This window comes from Octodon degus, unplaced genomic scaffold, assembly GCF_000260255.1.
Source record: "Octodon degus isolate 3935 unplaced genomic scaffold, OctDeg1.0 scaffold00050, whole genome shotgun sequence".
Classification (NCBI taxonomy): Eukaryota; Metazoa; Chordata; class Mammalia; order Rodentia; family Octodontidae; genus Octodon; species Octodon degus.
The window spans coordinates 12,540,495-12,559,664 of NW_004524626.1; the positions used below are offsets into that span (position 1 = coordinate 12,540,495).

The window sequence follows — 19,170 nt, forward strand, 5'->3', positions numbered from 1 at the left end:
ACCTGGGCTAGGACTGGGTCTGCGGGTTCCCGGAAGTCGGCAGAAATTCCTACTGGGCGGGAGGGTTGGGGAGGTATGGCGGAGTGGTGGGGGGCGGCCCGAGGGCGTGTGAGAGGGTCCAGCCCACGCTGCGCCTGGGCTGGGACTGGTCCCGCTGGCGCAGGTTAGCAGGAAGCTCTCCACACACTCACCGGACCTGGGCTAGGACTCCTGAAGTGGTCTTAATCTAGTAGTTTTCAGAATGTCCAGGGTCAGTAGTATCACTGTTACTCTTAGAAATGTACATCCTGGGCTGGGGATGTAGCTCAGTGGTATAAGCTTGCTAAGCATGCACGAGATCTTGGAGTTGAGCCCCAGCAACACACACATACACACAATCCCCAAAGTAAATGGCTATTAAAAAAAAATTACATTTGGAGACTACCTCTGGCATACTAAGTCTGAATGTCTCCTACTTGGTCCTGTTTTAACAAGCCTCCCTGATGAATTTCATCCAGTTTTAAGTTGAGAAAAAATGGTGCAGTAAGTGTACCCTGAGAATGAAAATCTCCTATGGACTGCCATCATTTCTTAGTTGACAAATGTCTTAGTACTTTTTAAATGGGTGTTTGAGCCAGTATGTGTATTTCGGGGTTTAGAGTTAACTGACCTCTTCAGAGCATAGAAAGCAGGGTTATCTTTACACATTTAGACATGGTTTAGCTGCTTTAGTTAGAAATATTTCCAAGCCTGGGTTATGCTGGGCCTAGCTAGCTGGGAGGCTGAGACAGCAGGATTGCAAGTTCAAGCCTCACATGGGCCACTTAGTGAGACCTGCCTCAAAATAAGGAAAGGACTGAAGATATAGCTCGGTGCAAAAGCCCTAGCACCACCATGAACAACCAAAAATCTAGAGACTGATACAGATAGAGATTTCTGACAGAGTTCACCCAGCAGCAATGGTGGGGGCGATGGCGGTGGCGCAGCAAAGAGACAGAAAAGATAAAAGAGGCCTTTATTGCAGACATGGGAGGTCGGCAAGGAAAGACATGCAGAAATGCTCGGGCTCAAACAGTAGAGGGCAGCTTTATTTATAGGTTCCTAAAGGGGGCAGGGCCTTGGGGAGGTGAGGTGATGACGTTGTGAGGGCTCATTGGATAGCCTCCTGGAAGGTGGTTAGATCATCTTGGCACGCCAGATGAAGGGAATGCTGGGAAGAGGTAGGTAGTTGTTCTGGACTTACCGCCACCTTGTGGAGACACCATGGTGATTCACCCAGTTCCCACATGGGCCAGACCCATCAATTTCTAGTGGAATTTACTGTTTTTGGAACATGAAATTTCAAAGCATTAAGTCAAACTCCAAAAGCGCCATGTAGGTCATCTGTTCAACCCACCTGGCGATATGGCACACAGATAAAGACAGAGTTCTGCAGCAGAGGTGCTCTGGGAAGAGCAGTATTCTCTATGGAACACAAAGCCATAAATCCATAAGCTCATGGCTTTTATTGGTATCAACCAGAGAGCTGGGTAGGGGTTGCAGCAGAGTGCTTCAGGAGAGAAACTTTGTAGGCAGTGGCTGTAAAGAGAAACAGCAATTCTGGAACCAGGCATAAAGGTCTTCCACTTAGCAATACAAGACATTGCTGACATCTTTACTGCCAGGAAGGTATAATTCTTTCTGCATCCTATGGCCTCAGCTGAAATGTTACCATGTTTTAGCCTGGAATCTCACAGGGTGTTGTTTGAGGTTCCATTCCAGCCACAGGGGGGTGGGGGTACGGTGGGGGGGGGGAGGGCAGAGAAATTCTTGCCTGGACTCAATCATATTTTTTTAGCTAATTAAGGGAACATCTGGTTCAATATAGCCAGCTCTGCAAATTTTACTAAATAGGGTTGAATTAAATGTCGGGGAAAGATGGAGGCAAGGGACTTCATTTCTTAGGGAAATGCAACATGGCTGTTTCCCAGTCAAGGACAGTTTATCATTATCAAGTGGTGCTACAGTAATTGGCCATCTTTCTGAAGTTAAAAAAAAAAATCCACTATCACAAACCATTTGGTAAAACGTTCTGTGAAGTTGAAAAATACAAATGTTTAAATATTGGGTCTGTAGGCCCAGCTATGTGGGATAGAGCCTTTTTTTTCCCCACTTTTTTTTTTAATGCAAGACAGGAAACCCAGAAACTATTGAATAATACAAAGTCCTTTGGCTAACAATTAAATATTCTGTACAGCTAAAGATGAAAAACAAACACCAAAAATATGAATGCATATTCATACACATTTGATAATGCACATGAGTAATTTTTTTTAAAAAAACTTGTGTATTTGGTGCAGGGTCTCACTACACAGCTTGGACTCATAGTGATCCTCCTGTTTTCAGCCTCCCCAGCACTGGGATTATAGGCGTGTGCCACCATACTTGGACTTGGTGGCTGGCTCAGTGTGCCCTGGGACTGGACCGACTCAGCAAGTGGTGCCAGGGATAGAACCCCACTCCCTGCGCTTGTCTAAGCAGGTGCTTAGTCCACTGAGCTATCTTGCTGGCCCTCACATGAATAATTATTGATAAAATATTCATAAATCAGTGTTTAAAATAACTTTAATAATTGCTTGAATACCAGCCACCAAAAGCTACTTCAAAAGTGGTCACCAGAGAAACATCAGAATCATTCCAGCATAATGTATGCGGTTAACTGAGAAATCCTGGGCCAGTGTCTTTCTAAGGACACTAAGATTTGCCTGTATACCGGAAACCTTTTCCTTTTTTGTGGTACTGGGAATTGAACTCAGGACCTTCTGCTTGCCAGGAAGGCGCTGTGCCACTGAGCTATTTCCCAGCGCAGGAGAGGGACTTTGTAGGCCATGGAGAGCACCCTGAGCCTTCGATTAACAACATGAATAACAACCAAATCTCAGGAAATTGTGTAAGCCAGGAGTAGCCAAGCAAATAAAAAGAAATGAGAAATAATGACCTAGAAAAATGGATTGATTCCGCCACAGCAACCACTGAAGAACAGTAGCCATGGCCCTCCGCTATCGCATGGTCGTGGGCCTCAACAAGGGCCACAAGGTGACTAAGAATGTGAGCAAACCGAGGCACAGCCTCACCAAACACACCAAGTTCCTGCAGGACATGATCCGGGAGGTGTGCGGCTTCGCCCCCTACGAATGGCGCGTCACGGAGCTGCTCAAGGTCTCCGAGGACAAGCGCGCCCTCAAGTTCATCAAGAAAAGAGTGGGGACGCACATCTGCGCCAAGAGGAAGCGTGAGGAGCTGAGCAACGTGCTGGGTGCCACGACGAAGGCAGCTGCCAAGAAGGACAGCCCCTCTGGAATAAAGCTTTGCAGAAAAAAAAAAAAATGGATTGATTGGTGGACTGATTGGAGTAGACCACACCATGCCCTGGAAGCCCTTATTAATAAGAAAGCATCACTGTAAGGGTTCTAGAAAAGAGGGAATCAAGCCCAGAAGTTTTTCCGGTCCACGTCCGCGTGGGCGTGGCCCCAGCTCCAGCCCCGCCCCCGGAAGTGGGTCCCGCCCACAGATCTGTCCCAACCCTCAACCTGAGCCTCTCGGGTCCTGTGTCTGCCTCAGGCTGCGGAGCGGACTGACCCGTGTCTAAATGCAACTTCGCGGGAAGAAATTATAATTTCCCTGCCTAAATCGGGCCAAAGTACCTCAGGCCCTGGCCGCGGAATCCGGGTCCCCAGCTGGAGAGGGCAAGCGGAAGTGACGTCATTCCGCCGCAGTCGCTTCCGGTCTGGCCTCTGGTTGTCCAATTCCTTCCTTCTCAGTGGTCGCTGCGCTCCTAGCGGCTCTGACGAGGTCAGGTAGGGGCCCTTCCGGCGATGAAAGGGAACGGTGGGCGTCCAGTGTGTGCTGCACAGCCCCGGGGGGAGCCGGGTCGCTCCGCCCGCGTCCTTCTGCGCCGCCGCGTCCTGGGGCCGCCGGGCCGTCGCTGCTGCTGTCCCGGCAGCCGTCTCGGGGTTGGTCTCGGGGGCACTTCCGGGGGCTTTGCAGCCGGCGACTGCCTTTTCAGACTTCTCTAGAGCATCTCTGTGGATTTTTTTTTTTTTTTTCTTTCTTCCAGAAGATAAAGAATTTGAGACTGCGTAGACTGCAGGTCATGGTGCTAAAGGAAAACAGTACTGTACTTTCCTGTTCTCTTTATCTGAAGTGTCTAGGCCTTTGCCTTCCCGTAGAGCTTCCAAACAGGGACCTGTGGGAAGAAAAGATGGGGCTCTGTTGCACTCTAGAACTTTAATTTGTCATTTCTCTCCCCCAAACCCATTTCTGGGTGAGATTTGGAAAAGCGCTGACATGCTTATTGAGCATGCTTCGTAATTCAACTCCTAAAATAATAATAAAAAAATTGTAAATATTGAGCCTGTCTTAGAAAGCAACACTCCACATTGTTCCAGCGTATATTTTGGAGTTGTTATGTTTGCACTATTTGAGGGTTATGTATTGTAGATTGTTTTAGATCTCTAGAAAAGCAGCTGCTGTGTTTGGGCTATATTGTCATTTGAAAAGCACTCTTATTCTGTGAGGAACACCCACGTTCTGATTGTATTGTTCAGAATGTTTAAATGTTTTCTCCATTTCTATGTTCTCAAAAACTGATGAGTGCCTGAGTTCTACTTAATAATTTTATTTTTTTATTTTAGGGAAGGGTCTACAGGGTGTTCAGGGTCTCAGTACTAGATTGGACTCGTAGTGATCCGCCTGTTTGTAGTCTACTTAATAATGTTTTTAGGGAACTTTTCAGAGAAAGCTAACATGTAGTAGAGGAAGTAAATATGTCATAATAAATCGATAAAAGCTTGGAAGACAGAAAACAGTGTCCGTTTCTTTTACGTTTGGTGGAGTATGTGAAGCTAAGAAAAGAATGATAATTAACCCTAGACCAGAAAACAAAAGCAAGTGTGCAGGAGTCAGCCATGCTGAAAGGAAGGGAAAAAGAGAATAGGAGAGGGTGAGCACTTCCCATGAAATGGCAGGTTAAATTTGTGGAGGAGACAGAGGGAAGTGTGTTAGGGATTATTCCTAGGCTTGATACTAGAGTCATTTTTTTTTTTTTTGTTTGGGGAAAAAGCTGAAGAATGAATTCATTCTTAAGTATAGGACAGGAAAAGTGTGATGTTGTGGCAGGGCCCCTTCCAAAGGAATCCAGCCCTTTCAGAACAAAGAAAGGCAATATGACACAATTAGTTGCTAGATATGTGAGTGTAGTTCTAGCAGGGCTCTGTAACATAGATTGTATCCAGTCAGGCTCTAATATGTTAGCATGTTACCATTTAGGGGAGACAAAGGGTCAAAAATTGCATAAAAGGCAAAGCTGTCCCACGATCAGGGCACAGCCACTGAGCCCTATGCCAGCACGAATAAAATTGCTTCCTAGAAAGAAAAGCCTCAGTATCCCGTCTCTTTGTGAGACTCCTGGTACATTTCCTGTTCAAAAGATGTAAGTTGAGATAAAATAGGAAATTAACTTCGTTAGCATAATTTTGGGTGAAAGAAATTGGGCCCTGAAGAACACCTGCCCCTCCCCAAGGCAATGGACAGATAATACATTTGTATTTATTGATGCCCAGCAAATTTAATGGTTTAAATTGCGCATTATTGTCTCATAGTTTCTTTGAATTAGGAATGCAGACATGATTTGGGTAGTATGGTATCTGCTCAGGATTTCACTTGATTTCAATCAAGACATATCGACTGGGCCATAGTCTAATGTAACTTAACGGGGAAAGTGTACATGGGGAGAAATCTGTTTGTACATGCACTCAGGTCATGGGCCAAATCCATTTCCTTGAAGCCACGGACTGCAGCTAGAGGCAGTCTTGCTACATTGCCCCTTTGTTATGCTGGTCAGAGGAGTATCAGAACCTGTGTTAAAATTTGCAGTTTTACAAGTGGTCATGGTAGTTTGTGCCTATGATGCAATCTCAGCACTCAGGAGGCTGAGGCAGGAGGATAGCTGTAGATTCTAGGCCAGTGTGGGCTACATAATGAGTTCAGGGTCAGCCTAGAATACATACCAAGACCCTGTCTTAAAACAAAACAGAAAGGAAATGAAAAACCAAACTTGAAATTTTGTTTTGGGGGCTATAAAGTGATATGTTAGTAAAGCATATGGAAAGACTATTGGTATTGTGTATAACCAAAAGGTGGGCTAGTGGGGAAGGTGAGAGGAAGAGGGCAGGAGGCTTTTTGTGAGTAAGTGGTCCTCTTCTCAGAATGGAAAGGTGCTTATTTATATGAGGAAGGTGCTTCCTGTGGAAAACAAATGCATTAATTTTAGTGACCTATCTCAGATTTTCCTTGAAGTGTGGATATGTGGAGGTGGGCATTTGCGCAGAGGGTAAATGTATACCAGGTTTGTGGCCTAAGCAAACAGTGAGCTCAGGAGAAGCACAATGATTCTGTGTCTTTTTTGTCAGAGAGACATTGCTGTATAGACATCTGAGAGAGATAGAGTCATTTTCAACAGCAGATTTCTGTTGTCTGAGGGGACAGCATACTCAGTGATGCCATTTTGAGCGAGGATGGAGTCACCCAGTATGTGAGGTTGAGGTTCCCTTTTTAAGTAGGTGCCTGCTATAGTGCCTGAGTTACAAATTGACCCAATATAGCACCTGAACCAGTAGTAGTAGTAGTAGTAGTAGTAGTAGTAGTAGTAGGAACAGCAACAGTTAGTGGAATGATGTTTAGCTGTACTTGAGAGACTTTTGTTTGTGGTGTTATTTTGATTTTGAGTTTTGGGGAGAAAGCTTAGGTTCTTTAGTAGTGTCTATAATTCTGGAGGGACTTAGGGTTGATCTTGTAAATCCTTGCTTTGTGGCCTAAGTACATTTTGTCAGGTGAGCGATTCCTAGAGGGGTGTGTGTGTGTGTGTGTGTGTGTGTGTGTGTGAATGAGATACATTTTAGGTAATGATTCAGTAACTTTTTTTTTTTTTTTTATATTTTAGGGAAGGGTTTACAGGGTGTTCAGGGTCTCACTAATAGATCGGATTCGTAGTGATTCGCCTGTTTACAGCCTCCCAAGAGCTGGGATTACAGGTGCATGCTACCACGCCCAGTCTCAATTGCCCTTTCAGTGTGCCCTGGGGGCAGGGCTGGCACCCTGTGCCTGCTTGCAGGCGCTTTAATCTGCTGAGCTATTTGGCTGGCCATGATTCAGTAACTTTTAATAAACAAAAGATGAGGGCATTTGCTGACCAGGGCTTACAGTGCTAAGATGCCCACCTGTATTTGGCTACATGGATGATTTCTTGGATCTCGTCTTTTATGAGGGACATTTTTAGGGTTGGAAAGCAGCTACTGTTCACTAAGCTCTATCACATACATAGTCTAGGAATTCCCTTGGTTGCTCAGGGAGATAATCTTGGGGCTTTCCAGGTAGTCAAGGTGCCCAGAGGGGGCACATGTTCCTCTGTCACTGTGATGTCTGGTAGGAGACTAAGGTCAGGGGAGCCATTGTTGCCGGCAGGTGGAATATCCCCAGGTTTCCTGTTGGGCCCAGTGCTGTGGGCCTTAGTGTCCATGCAAAGCATGTGGATGGTATTTTCATGGCCCACAGTACAGTGGACACTGTATATGAGAGGCCACATACTATGTCTGTGAGAGCCTCTGTAACTAAGGGGCACATGAATGGCTTGAAGACTCCATGAGATGTTAGGAACAATTCCCAGAGCCTCTGCCTTAAAGGAAGAGTTTGTGTTATTATTTTTTTCTTTTTTGAAGGTATTAATAGGAGGATCTGTTGGTTTTAGCTTGGATGTAAAATTTGTTAATGAGAAAAAAAAAAGTTTGTTAATGAGGAATATGTTATCACCAGAACTTGAAAGTACTGGATGATATTGAAGTTAGATGTCCTTTATTAGTGTTGTCAACTGAATCTTCTTGGAGCATGTTACTAATGTAGTGTCACATCTGTGTTTCTATAGAACATGGATGTTATTAAGATCTTTTCAAAAAATGTATGGTGACAAATCTGTTGGGTAGCTGGAAAGAGTATTGTGGTTTTTTGGAGGTAAAGCAGACTGTAGCTGAGAAGCTGCTGAAGTGTGTACTCACTGGGTGTGGTGGTGAGTACCACATGTGGGACTACATATCTGTAATTCCAGCACTCTGGAGGCTGAGGCAGGAGAGACGCTGTGAGTCAAAACCAACCTAGACTGCATGAGTTCAAGGCCAGCCTGAATTACATAGCAGGAACTGTGTCAAAAAACAAAAACAAAAAAGAAGGAGGCACTGAACAGAACATGTTAACCATACTTATAAAAGCCCAATATTTAATCAGTGTTGATGGGGTATAATCTATAATTTCAGTAGTACTGGTTATGGGCCTTGATAGATTGGATCAGCATATTAAGATTATAGGAATCCATAACAAAGTAGTTTTATTTTCAGATTTAAAAACAGACAAAATTAAGCAACAAATGTGAAATAGTATAGTTAGCTGTAGGCGACACTTCCTGGACCTCATCTCAGTCCAAGAAGCCAATAGTTATAATCCCAAAGTTATGTTATTGGAATCCCATCAAGTTGATTCCAATCTACACTTACAATGCAACCCATGGCAAAAATAAAGACACTAAATTATATTTTCAGTCATCGGGGAGTCAAGGGGCTCTAAGTCCAGCCACAAAGATGGCTTTCCGGAACCAAGAGAGCGACCCAGGGTCTCACCCTGTTTTTATTCAGTGGGGAAGTGGCTTGAGGAGGATTGACTGAGAATCGTGGGGAATAGGTGATCATTGTGAGCTGAGCTAGGTGGGTGGCCTACATTTACGTAAGGCCAATTGAGAAACAGAAGTCCTAGCCAGTTCTGTACATAGGGAATAGGGTCAGGCTCAGTCAAAATGGAGACAGTCACTCTTCTTTCAAAGAGAGCTGCTTAGGTGGTCCTCCACAGTTCCCCCTTCTTTGCTTTGAAGCAGCTGGAGCAGTGTCAGTTCTGGCCACATAGCCCTTAGCTGTTGTTGGGCTGAGTCCCATTCTACCTCCCCTATCAATAATGAAAAGGATTAATAGTATGGGCCAATATAGGAATGTCTGTCTCTTCCAAAAGTTGTAAGGTCACCTTGTCTTCTGTCCTGTCTCCTCAGGGCCTGGCCCTATCTGACTGCCTATAACATTTCTATCTAACTTGACTGCCTACAATATTCCCCACTCGGAAGAAGTAACCTGAACTGCCGTGAAGGGATTGTGGGCGATGACCGCTCTGGCTTCTTCAAGCTGAAAGGGGTCGTGGTTGTTGACTGGCAGTCAGATATATTCTTCAGAAGTTCTATCTAAAGGCCCAATAGATGACAGGCATTTTCTCTTGGGTGAACGTATAGTTTTGAGTCTGGAGGAGACAAAGCCAAAGAAATAATTAAGTATGCATGTGTCAAATAATCACAACAGAATAATTATGAAAAAGACAAGTTAGAACCTTTTGTAGGTCCATTAGCAGAGACAAAGTCTGGTGGATCCCAGTTAAAGGAATCTTAACCTAGCATATTCACTATAGGTTTTACCTATATGATTACCTGGGTTTTGGTATCTTCTAAGAAAGAACAAATTTTCTGAGAAATTACAACACATATAAGCAAAGCATGAACATTTGAGCTAACAGGTATATTTATAAGCCTTTTTTTTTTTTGAGACCTAGCAATGATAACTCAGTAGCTCTTAGACCCCTTTATTCATGGAGTCTGATAGTTTGCTATAAGCCACTCTAGTTTTAGTTAAGAGAGGTCACACATGTATTCACTATCAACATGAAATATCTGCTTTATGTCAGAAGTCAACCAGGTTAACTCATATACTTATCATGAAATACACAGCACTCAGTCAGATTAAACCAATGAAATACCTTTTAAATCTTGTACAGGAACAACAGTATTATTACGTTTGTAAAAAATCAGTCTAATCACCATTGTTTAGTAAGCAACCTGAACATATTGTGGTATCTCAATTTTAGCTAAAGCAAGATGTCTTTCAAAGTCTGTTTCTATTGAGGTACGATGACTGGAAGGAAAGTCAGGGTCCAAAGACAAAGAGACCTGTGCCAATTTCCAGCAATAGGCTGGGTTTCTTTTCCCTCCTATAGTCATGATTACTCAGGGCTCCTCCATGAAGATGGCAGGTAGAGGCAACAGTCTGGCGAGAGGGAGGAGGCAGGCCCAGGGCCCTTCAGTCCTAGTGGACCATTTGAGAAGCTGAGTCTGAGCTCTGGGGCCTCCGCCTCAGAGTGCAGTCTTACTTCCAGTGGCTACTGTGGCAGTCAGGGCATGGCTTGTGGGCCTCTTAAGGCAGTCCCTCTTACGCTGGCCTGGCTTCTGACAGCAGTAGCAGATGAACCTCATTGTCCTTGAGCTCTTCTTGGAGCCAAGAGAATCAGACTTAGGGTCTGTTTTGAGGCTGCAAAAATGGCAGCTGTTTTTGATCTCTTTGTTTTCTCTCCTTGATTTTCTCCCAGTTCCAATTATAGGACACTTAAACAGTTTTTACCAAAGTATCAAATGAGTTATCTGGAGCAAAAGCTATCTTTTGTAGCTCCTGAACTTATATGTAAGAATAATCTGTTTCTCTATTTAACATTGGACAAGGCCTCTGAGTTCATGATATAGTTGGAGGAGTCTGTAAAAGAAATCTTGTGTCAATCTTGATCTTTCCCTAGAAGGAAACCTGTAGGGGACCAGTCTATAAAGGAATAATTAAATTTGTGTATAGCCCACCCACGGTAAGGATCTCTGCAAGTCTGCCATGGACCCAAGTCACCTTCTTCAACATGAGTGGCATGAGCTTCTGGAATACAGATAGGAATGTTAGATTTAAAGTTTCTTACCATGTTGCCCTCTGTGGGAATAGAACTTCAAGTTAATAGGGCAAATCATCCTTTAGACAATTGCACTTTCCATGTTTGATCAGAAATTGTCATACAAAGGCCAGAATCTTTTTGTAGATGGGCTACACATGAGGGTGGAAATATAAAATGAGATGTGACATTAAGCCTAGTCTGTTCTTGTAGATGCACTAAAATTTGTGGGCCTGGCAGAATAGTAGATGAGGGGGTATTGCTCTCTATAGAACGGAAAACTTCTGGGGGCCTGTCCATTCAAGTAAGTGGTCTAAGTAAGGGTGGATTAGGTATATAGGCCCAATACTCTTCTCCCTGAACCAGGGGAATACATACTGTAGCTGCTAGGAGAGCAGGCATAGCGATGAAAAGATTTTCAGGTGATTGAATCAAACCCTGGCAGTCAACAAGGTGTCACACCTCACGAATGGTCTGCTGTAGGCCTTCCCATGACAGGGGATGATGCTCTGTTACATCTGTTGTTTGAGGTCTGGGTAGAGGGTCTGACGTGTTGCACCTGTGAGTTGGATATTGACCATGGAGCTGCCCCAGTGGGCAGTGGTGAGGCCTCTTCCATTGTAGACGCTGCAAGTCTTCGACTGGGGGTGCTGAAGTCTCTCAGTGCTTCTGAGTGACATTGGTTTGTCATGGAGCTGACCGGTCCATGGGCACACACATTGGGGTGGAATCCATAATGTTTCTCCATCTCCTGTAACAATACATGCATATCCTCTGCCTCAATTTAAGAGTGATGCCGGATCATTCCACACACCTGTTTGGGGGTCCCTCCATGCTACAGGGGGTGAAGACCTCTGAGAATGGTTAGATCCTTGTTCCCAGTGTAGCATGGCTGGTGGCAACTCAGAATCAGGAGCAGGATTTAGAAAATTTAAAACATAGGTATCAAAATTTAAATGCATCTGAGGAGAACTCTGATCTTCTATGCCTCCCTTCTTTTGTTTAGCTAGTTCATTTTTTAATTTAAGATGAGTACACTGAATTATAGCTTGACCTTGGGGATTATAAGGGATCCCTGTAACATGCTGTATATTCCAGTTGCAAGAAAGCTCTGAAAATGTCTACTAACATAGGCAGAGCCATTATCAGTTTTTATTTTTTGTGGCACTCCTAATGTAGCAAAGGCTGATACACAATGCTGTATGACATGTTGACTTTGCTCTCCTGATTGACAGGTGGCATGGATCATATGTGAAAAGGTATCTATAGAAACATGAATGTACTTTAGTTTGTTAAAAGAGGCTATGTGGGTAATATCTATTTGCCATAATTGATTGGTTTTTTAGACCTCTGGGATTGCAGCCTTGTTGAGGACTAGGCCTAGGAATGAGCTGGCAGGAAGGGCATGACATGCCTATTTGTCTCGCTTGAGCTCTTCTAATTTTAAACTGCCTTTGCAGAGATCTAGAATTTTGATGAAAAAATTCATGGGATCCTCTTGCTTTATCAAAAACAGAAATCAAGTTAATAAGAGCATCTGCATTATAATTCCCCAAGGATAATGGACCTGGGAGATTGGAATGGGCTCTAATATGATCAGTAAAGAAGGGAGCAGTTCTGTTGAGTATAGCTTTCTGTAATTTTAAAAACAGTTGTAATAAGGTTGGCTCGATGGTGGAGCAAACAGAAGCAGTTTTAATCTTTTGAGTTAGATATACTACATATGAAGAGTCACTTAATATATTAAGGGCTTGATCTGCAAATTGCTCTATAACATAGAGGATAGCCTTAATCTCTGAGCACTGTGCGGAATCTCCTTGCATAGAGAATGAGTGTTGGAATGAGCAGCTCCAGATAGCTAGCTGCCCTTCCTCTGGAAGAGCCATCTGTAAAGTAAGTTGGGACCCCTGCCAGAGGCTGTAATTGGGTAATTTTAGGAAGAATAATAGAGGTCTGAGAAGAACTGCAAGAGAGGATCACTTGGATAGTGATTGTCTATGGTCCCTAGGAATTGGGCAAATGCCACCTGCCAGAATAAGGCAGTTTGGAGCAATGTCTGTCTCTGTTGAGCATCCAGTGGAACTACAATAACATCTGGATCATGTCCAAAAAGCTGACATGCTCTACTTCTTCCCATGGTCACTACTTTTGCTATCTGTTCTACATATAACTGGAGAGTTTTTACTACTTGATTCGGCAAAAACAGCCACTCCATAGGGGAAAGAACCTTATTAATACATTGTCCTAATATCCCTGTAGGAGAATGAGGGGTTTGTAACATAAACAAATAAAGAGGTTGAGTAATGTCAATTCTGAAACACTGTCTTGAATGAAGACATTTTTCAATTAATTTTAGTTTCTGCTTGGCTTCTTCTGTGAGTTGTCAGGGAGAATTTAAATCTTTATCACCTTGCAGAATGCTATATAATCCTTGTAACTGATAGGTTGCTATGCCTAATTTTAGTCTGAGCCAGTTGATGTCTCCTAACAGTTTTTGGAAATCATTTAGAGTTTGTAGCCTATCTATTCTTATTTGAATCTTTTGTGGCTTAATTACCTTTCCAGAGACAATACAGCACAAATAATTATAAGAACTGATCATTTGTACTTTCTCAGGTGCTAGTTGAAGGCCAAAGGCAGATAAATCTCATTTTACTTCTTCAAACAGTCTCAGCAAGTTAGGCTTGGAAGACATAGCCAGTAATATGTCATCCATGTAGTGTATGATATAAGCCTGAGAGAACTGAGTTCTACATCTCTTTAAGGCTTGTGCTACAAACAGCTGACACAACGTGGCACTATTTGCCATTTCTGTGGGAGCCCTGTCCATTGCAAATGCCTTGCCGGCTCATTAAAATTAGTGCTAGATACTGAAAATGCAAAAAACTGTCGGTCCTGAGAAGAGAGAGGAATATTAAAAATGTCTTTGAGATCAATGACAACCATAGGCCAGTGTCTAGGTACTGCTGTAACGCTAGGAAGACCAGGTTGTAGTGCCCCCATCAGCAGCATGCGAGCATTCACAGCTCTTAAATCTTGTATTAATCTCCACTTGCCTGATCTTTTTGGAATAATGAACACTGGGGTATTCCATGGGCTAACAGAGGACTCAAGGTGCCCTAACTGTAATTGCTCTTCTACCACTGCTGATAAGATCTTCAGCTTCTCCTGAGTTAGAGGTCATTGTGAAACCCATTTCGTCTCTGTTGTTTTCCATTGAATTTGCAGTACAGAAATAGGCGGAGAAGTGACAGTGGCCCCTGCTATAAATTTGGCTCATAGCCAATGCCAAATCTATCTTATTTTATTAAAGGCTCAAATGGAAGAGTACTACTTTGCAAGTTTTTAGCTAAGCCTTTGTTTTCTTGGTAGCCCATCTTAGCCATCATCTTGCTAGGAGGTAATACACACTTCTGTGGGGCAGAAGTAGTTAAAACAACACCCCATTCTTTCATAAGATCTCTGCCCCACACATTGACTGGAATAGGTGCAATAAGGGCGTTATAATACCTTTCTGCCCATCAGGACCAATATATGAGAGGCAGCACACTCTGTGAGACAGATTGTGGAGATCCTAAACCTATCAGAGCTGTGGAGGCAGGTCTAGTTGGCCAAGCAGACGGCCAAGATTGGCTATTGATAATGGTGACATCAGCTCCTGTATCTATCAGTCCAGAAAAACTTTTCCAGTTTAATCTAACAGTACAAGTAGGTTTATGACTAGAAATGATTTGGGAAATGTAAATTTCCTTGTTTAAAGGCTTATCTCTATTAGGTTCATGAAAGGGGTAGAGTGTAGGAGATGACTGAACTGTGGGAAAGAGCAAAACCTGAGCAATCAGATCACCAGGTTCAATTACCCAAATACCAGTGGAACATACAGCAACTGATATTTCTTTATTATAATCACCATCTACTACAGTTGGAATTTATATTAAGCCCTTTATTAAGCCCAATTTTCCAATAATTAATCCTATGGTTCCTTCTGGTTGTGGCCCATAGATTCCAGTAGGGATTAAAACTGGTTTTTCCCCCCCCTAATAAGTGGATGCAAGAAGCTGCTGGTAAATCTAATCCTGGACTCTGTGTGGTTCTTCATATGAGGGACTTAAGGTCTCGCCTTGTACCCATCCTGGTAGTGGAGTCGTTGTCTGACTGGTTTGGACTGGATATAACTGGTTTAGTTACTTCTGGGATAGCATGGTATTGCTTGAGTCTGTCCCCTGCATTTGTGCCTGGCCCCGGGGAAGGGCCGATTCCCCATTTCCCTGAAGGAGTGTGTCATCTTTGTGAAATTTAGACTTACAGTCTTTTGCCCAGTGGAAACCTTTCATGCAATGTGGACATGGAATATTTGGTAGATCAGGGTGTGGTCTTGCAACAACCTGCCTAGCAGAGTTGGTTGACTTCGTAAAAAGATCTGGGCAGCGGTGGTGAGTATGTCCGCATTTGCCACAGTTAAAGCATTTAATCATATCCAATCTATCACCGAAGTGTTGGGATAGAGTGTGTGCCATGAGCACAGATGCATGGGTGGTGGACCCAATATTCTGGCATGCTCGAATGTAAGTATATAAGTCCTGTGTATGGAGTACTGAGGCTAAGGCCCTTTTACGATCTTCATTGGCGTTCTCATATGCTAACTGACGAATAAGTATTTTAGCTGCATTATTGTGTGAAATCTGCCTGTTTACAGCTTCTTGCAACCTTGCTATGAATTGGGTGTAAGTTTCACTAGGGACCTGGAGTATCTGGGTAAAGGATTTATTGGGTGTACCATCTCCTGGTACAGAAATCCATGCTCGAGGTAGCAGCTCCTTGCATTGCATGAAAAGGAGGGGCTGGGCATGTGCCTGGACCTTTAAGTCAGCATATTGTCCAGTGCCAGATAGCATTTCTTGTGTTATTGCTTTAAGATTCTCATCCCCACTGTCTTGATTACTCTGTGCCTGCTCTGAGATGAAGGTCTTTAATTGTGATTCAAAATGCAGGAATTGTGTGGATGATAGACATGTGTGCCTGAGATGGGTTACATCACTTGGCATCATTTGGAAGCCTCGAATTATGTTATCTAAGCAACCAATTGTGTAGGGGCCTTGGACACTGTTGTCTAACACACTCTGTCTTAATTCTTTCAGGAGCAAAATGTTAAAGGCTGCATGAGTACTGCATTTACAACTAGGGTGTTCTGCTTCTGTCTCCTCAAGGACAGGGAAGCACATTGTCTTTGGATATAACCTCATATCACTGTACTTTGGCCTCCTTAAGGCTGGGGAAGGAGGCAGCTCATTCCTAACTTGATTATTCGGTATGCCTGAGGGAAGGACTGTAGGGAGTGGAGGGGCAGTGGGGAGAATAGGGAGAGGATTAGCTATATTCTTTAAAAACACTTCCTTGTTTTCTAGAAGCCCATTAGGAAAGTCCTGTCCCAGGTGACCAACTCTTCTGTCATAGTTCCATCAGGGCTCTTCTCAATTACAATTGCCTTGTTTACTAGTCTCAGGCCAGGAACCTTAGAATGCTTTGTAATGGTAAGCTGTTGCTGATCTGCATTCCTTCCTTGGCTGTTACATTGGAAGGCCCAGATAGCTCCCTTTACCAGGTTATACGTGGCTATAGTTTGTGAGTGAATTTTCCTTTTCTGAGCTTTGGCTACATAGAAGCTCTTACCTGTTTCATCCCAAATCCTGAGATCCAGTGTACCAACTTTGGGAAAAGATGGATAAAATGTAGCTATCTCATGGAGTAATCTAAAAACTTGCTTAGATGGTATCTTAATACCTAGCATCTTTTAATAGCTTCACAATCAATAAACTAAATTCTTTCTCTTCTGTGGATAAAGACTGAGCATGGGGCCAGGGAGATGGCTTGGTGGAATAAGCGCTTCCCTGGCAAGTGCAAGGACCTGAGTTCAATCCCCAGTTCTGCCAAAAAAAAAAAAAAAAAAAAGACTGAGCTTGCCCCATTGTTACTCTTGACCGACAGATTCCTATTTGCTACTTGCGTCTGAGCACTATAATTAATAAAATGCTCCACTTACCTTTAAATTGGTCATGCAAGGTTCGGTGGGTCACTTGCACGTGATTCTGGTAAGTGGTCGTTGTGTTGAGGTCACGTGTTCCGGCCACATTGAGCGCCAATTGTAGGAGACACTTCCTGGACCTCATCTGGGTCCAAGAAGCCAATAGTTATAATCCCAAAGTTATGTTATTGGAATCCCATCAAGTTGATTCCAATCTACCACTTACAATGCAACCCATGGCAAAAATAAAGACACTAAATTATATTTTCAATTATTGGGGAGTCAAGGGGCTCTAAGTCCAGTCACAAAGATGGTTTTCCAGAACCAAGAGAGCGACCCAGGGTCTCACCCTGTTTTTATTCAGTGGGGGAGTGGCTTGAGGAGGATTGATTGAGAATTGTGGGAAATAGGTGATCATTGTGAGCTGAGCTAGGTGGGTGGCCTACATTTACGTAAGGCCAATTGAGAAACAGAAGTCCTAGCCAGCTCTGTACATAGGAAATAGGGTCAGGCTCAGTCAAAATGGAGACAGTCACTCTTCTTTCAAGGAGAGCTGCTCAGGTGGTCCTCCACAGTTAGCACTTATTGTAGAACTGGCTTTTGTGTGCTTCAATCCTTGAAGCTTTATTTTAAGATATATTGAATCTTCTTAACTATTTTAACTGGAAATCTAAGGGCCCCATATTGTCAAGCCAGTGTGCAAGTGTCAAACTCTTAATTTTCATTGTTTCTCTCTCTCTCTCTCTCTCTCTCTCTCTCTCTCTCTCTCTCTCCTGTTTCTGTGTTGTGTATGTATATGTTGGTAATGGAGATTGAACCTAGGGACTTTTCACTTAGCTATATCTTAAGCCCTCATATTTTTTTTTTGTTGTTGTTGTTCATTTTGAGGCAGGATCTTTCTGTGTGGCTAAGTTGCCCCTTCTGAACTTGAACTAGGATCCTTCTGCCTGAGTGCTGGGATTACAGACATGTGCCAGTAGGCCTTATTTTATTATTTCTTTTCTTTTTTTGCAGTACCGGGGACTGAACTCAGGACCCTATATTATTTCTTATGTTAGAGTGTTAAAGCCCAGTGTGGAATTTCTAGTAAAATGGAAGCTATGACTATGTTACTTTAAACAAGGACTCAGTAAAAGGGAGCATAAACTTCATAAATACTAAGACCCAAACTGTAATCTCACTAAATTGGAAGGTTATCTGGTACAAGGTGAGAAAATTGGTGCCATCAGCTTTTATTGTAGGCTTGCCTGAGTTGCGTAGAATCACAATATCTTGTTGCCCTAAAATATTCTACATAGAGGCTCTGGTTCAATGAATAATGAGTTTAGTTCTTGTCATTTACTAATTGGCTTGCTATAATGAACTCCATGGACCTAATTAAAATAGTTAATATGGCCTCAAATAAATTAAGATCTTTAGAGATTTAACTTGCTTATATAAAACCTAATAAATAAAGGGATGATTATCCCTCTTGCTTTGCCATGTGACAGGCTGTCATTGCCTGTGGCTAATGTGACAAGTAAGTGGCGCCTCACAGTGGACCGCTGAGGTCTTGCTGCTGTGGTTCTGCCCTTGAAGGCTTAGGATAATTGGCCTTACTCACTGCTCATTACGCCTGTTAATATTTTGCCCTTATATATTGGCTAACAATCTCTGTTCATTGCTCAACAGCCCACCAGCCACAGAGTGCCCCCACCTCCAGATACAGAGCTCACGCTTTCTAGAGCCCCAGGGAACCTCAGAGCTGCACTGTCACACATGGCCCAGCCCACAGAATGCATTCTTGCTGGTTCCACCTCTCTCAAAGACCACGTGTATGATGTAACATTGTAGGAACCTTTTTTAAAAAATCTTCTCAGTAGTGGGGGAGGGCCGGCCAAATAGCTCATCGGATTAAAGTACCTCCTAGCAGGTGCAGGGGCCAGGGCTTTGATCCCTGGGCCTGCTGTGCTAGCCTGCCCCCAGGGTATGCTGAGACGGCACTGAGAGATGGCTTAGTGGAATAAGCGCTTCCCTGGCAAGCGCAAGGGCTTGAGTTCAATCCCTGAGTTTTATTTTTTTGGTCCCGCCAAAAAAATAAAAAAGAAAAAGAAGAAAAAGAGACTGGGTGTTGTGGTGTGTAATCCTAGCTCTTGGGAGGCTGTAAACAGGTGGATCACTACGAGTTTGATCTAGTAGTGAAACCCTGAGCACCCTGTAGACCCTTTCCCAACATACAGAAAAACCCAAAAAAGTAGTGGGGGTTTAACATTGAGCTATAGCTCCAGTCTTTTTTAAATTTGAGAGTGGGTTCTGCTAATTTGCCCAGGCTTGAATTTGTACTCTTCTTGCCTCAGTAGTGGGGGTTAAAC

At 43.4% G+C, this 19,170-nt stretch overlaps 1 protein-coding gene and 1 long non-coding RNA gene across 4 annotated transcripts in view; both read left to right on the top strand.

Moving 5' to 3' along the window:
* Window positions 1-9,554, top strand: part of LOC111817142 — a 17,818-nt gene extending 8,264 nt beyond the window's left edge. Inside the window, exons 2-3 of the long non-coding RNA XR_002821402.1 lie at window positions 2,101-2,104; window positions 9,451-9,554. This is a non-coding gene — a long non-coding RNA (uncharacterized LOC111817142). The remainder of the gene's footprint in view (window positions 1-2,100; window positions 2,105-9,450) is intronic.
* Window positions 1-19,170, top strand: part of LOC101560467 (zinc finger protein 26-like) — a 75,855-nt gene that overhangs the window by 46,019 nt on the left and 10,666 nt on the right. The window contains exon 1 of one of the 3 annotated variants that reach the window (XM_023716767.1): window positions 3,690-3,815. The exons of 1 other annotated variant lie outside the window; for it this stretch is intronic. The gene's annotated coding sequence lies outside the window, so the exon portion shown is untranslated. Of the gene's footprint in view, window positions 1-3,689; window positions 3,816-19,170 lie in introns of those variants that run through there. One more of the 3 variants, XM_012515091.2, reaches the window with a different exon arrangement.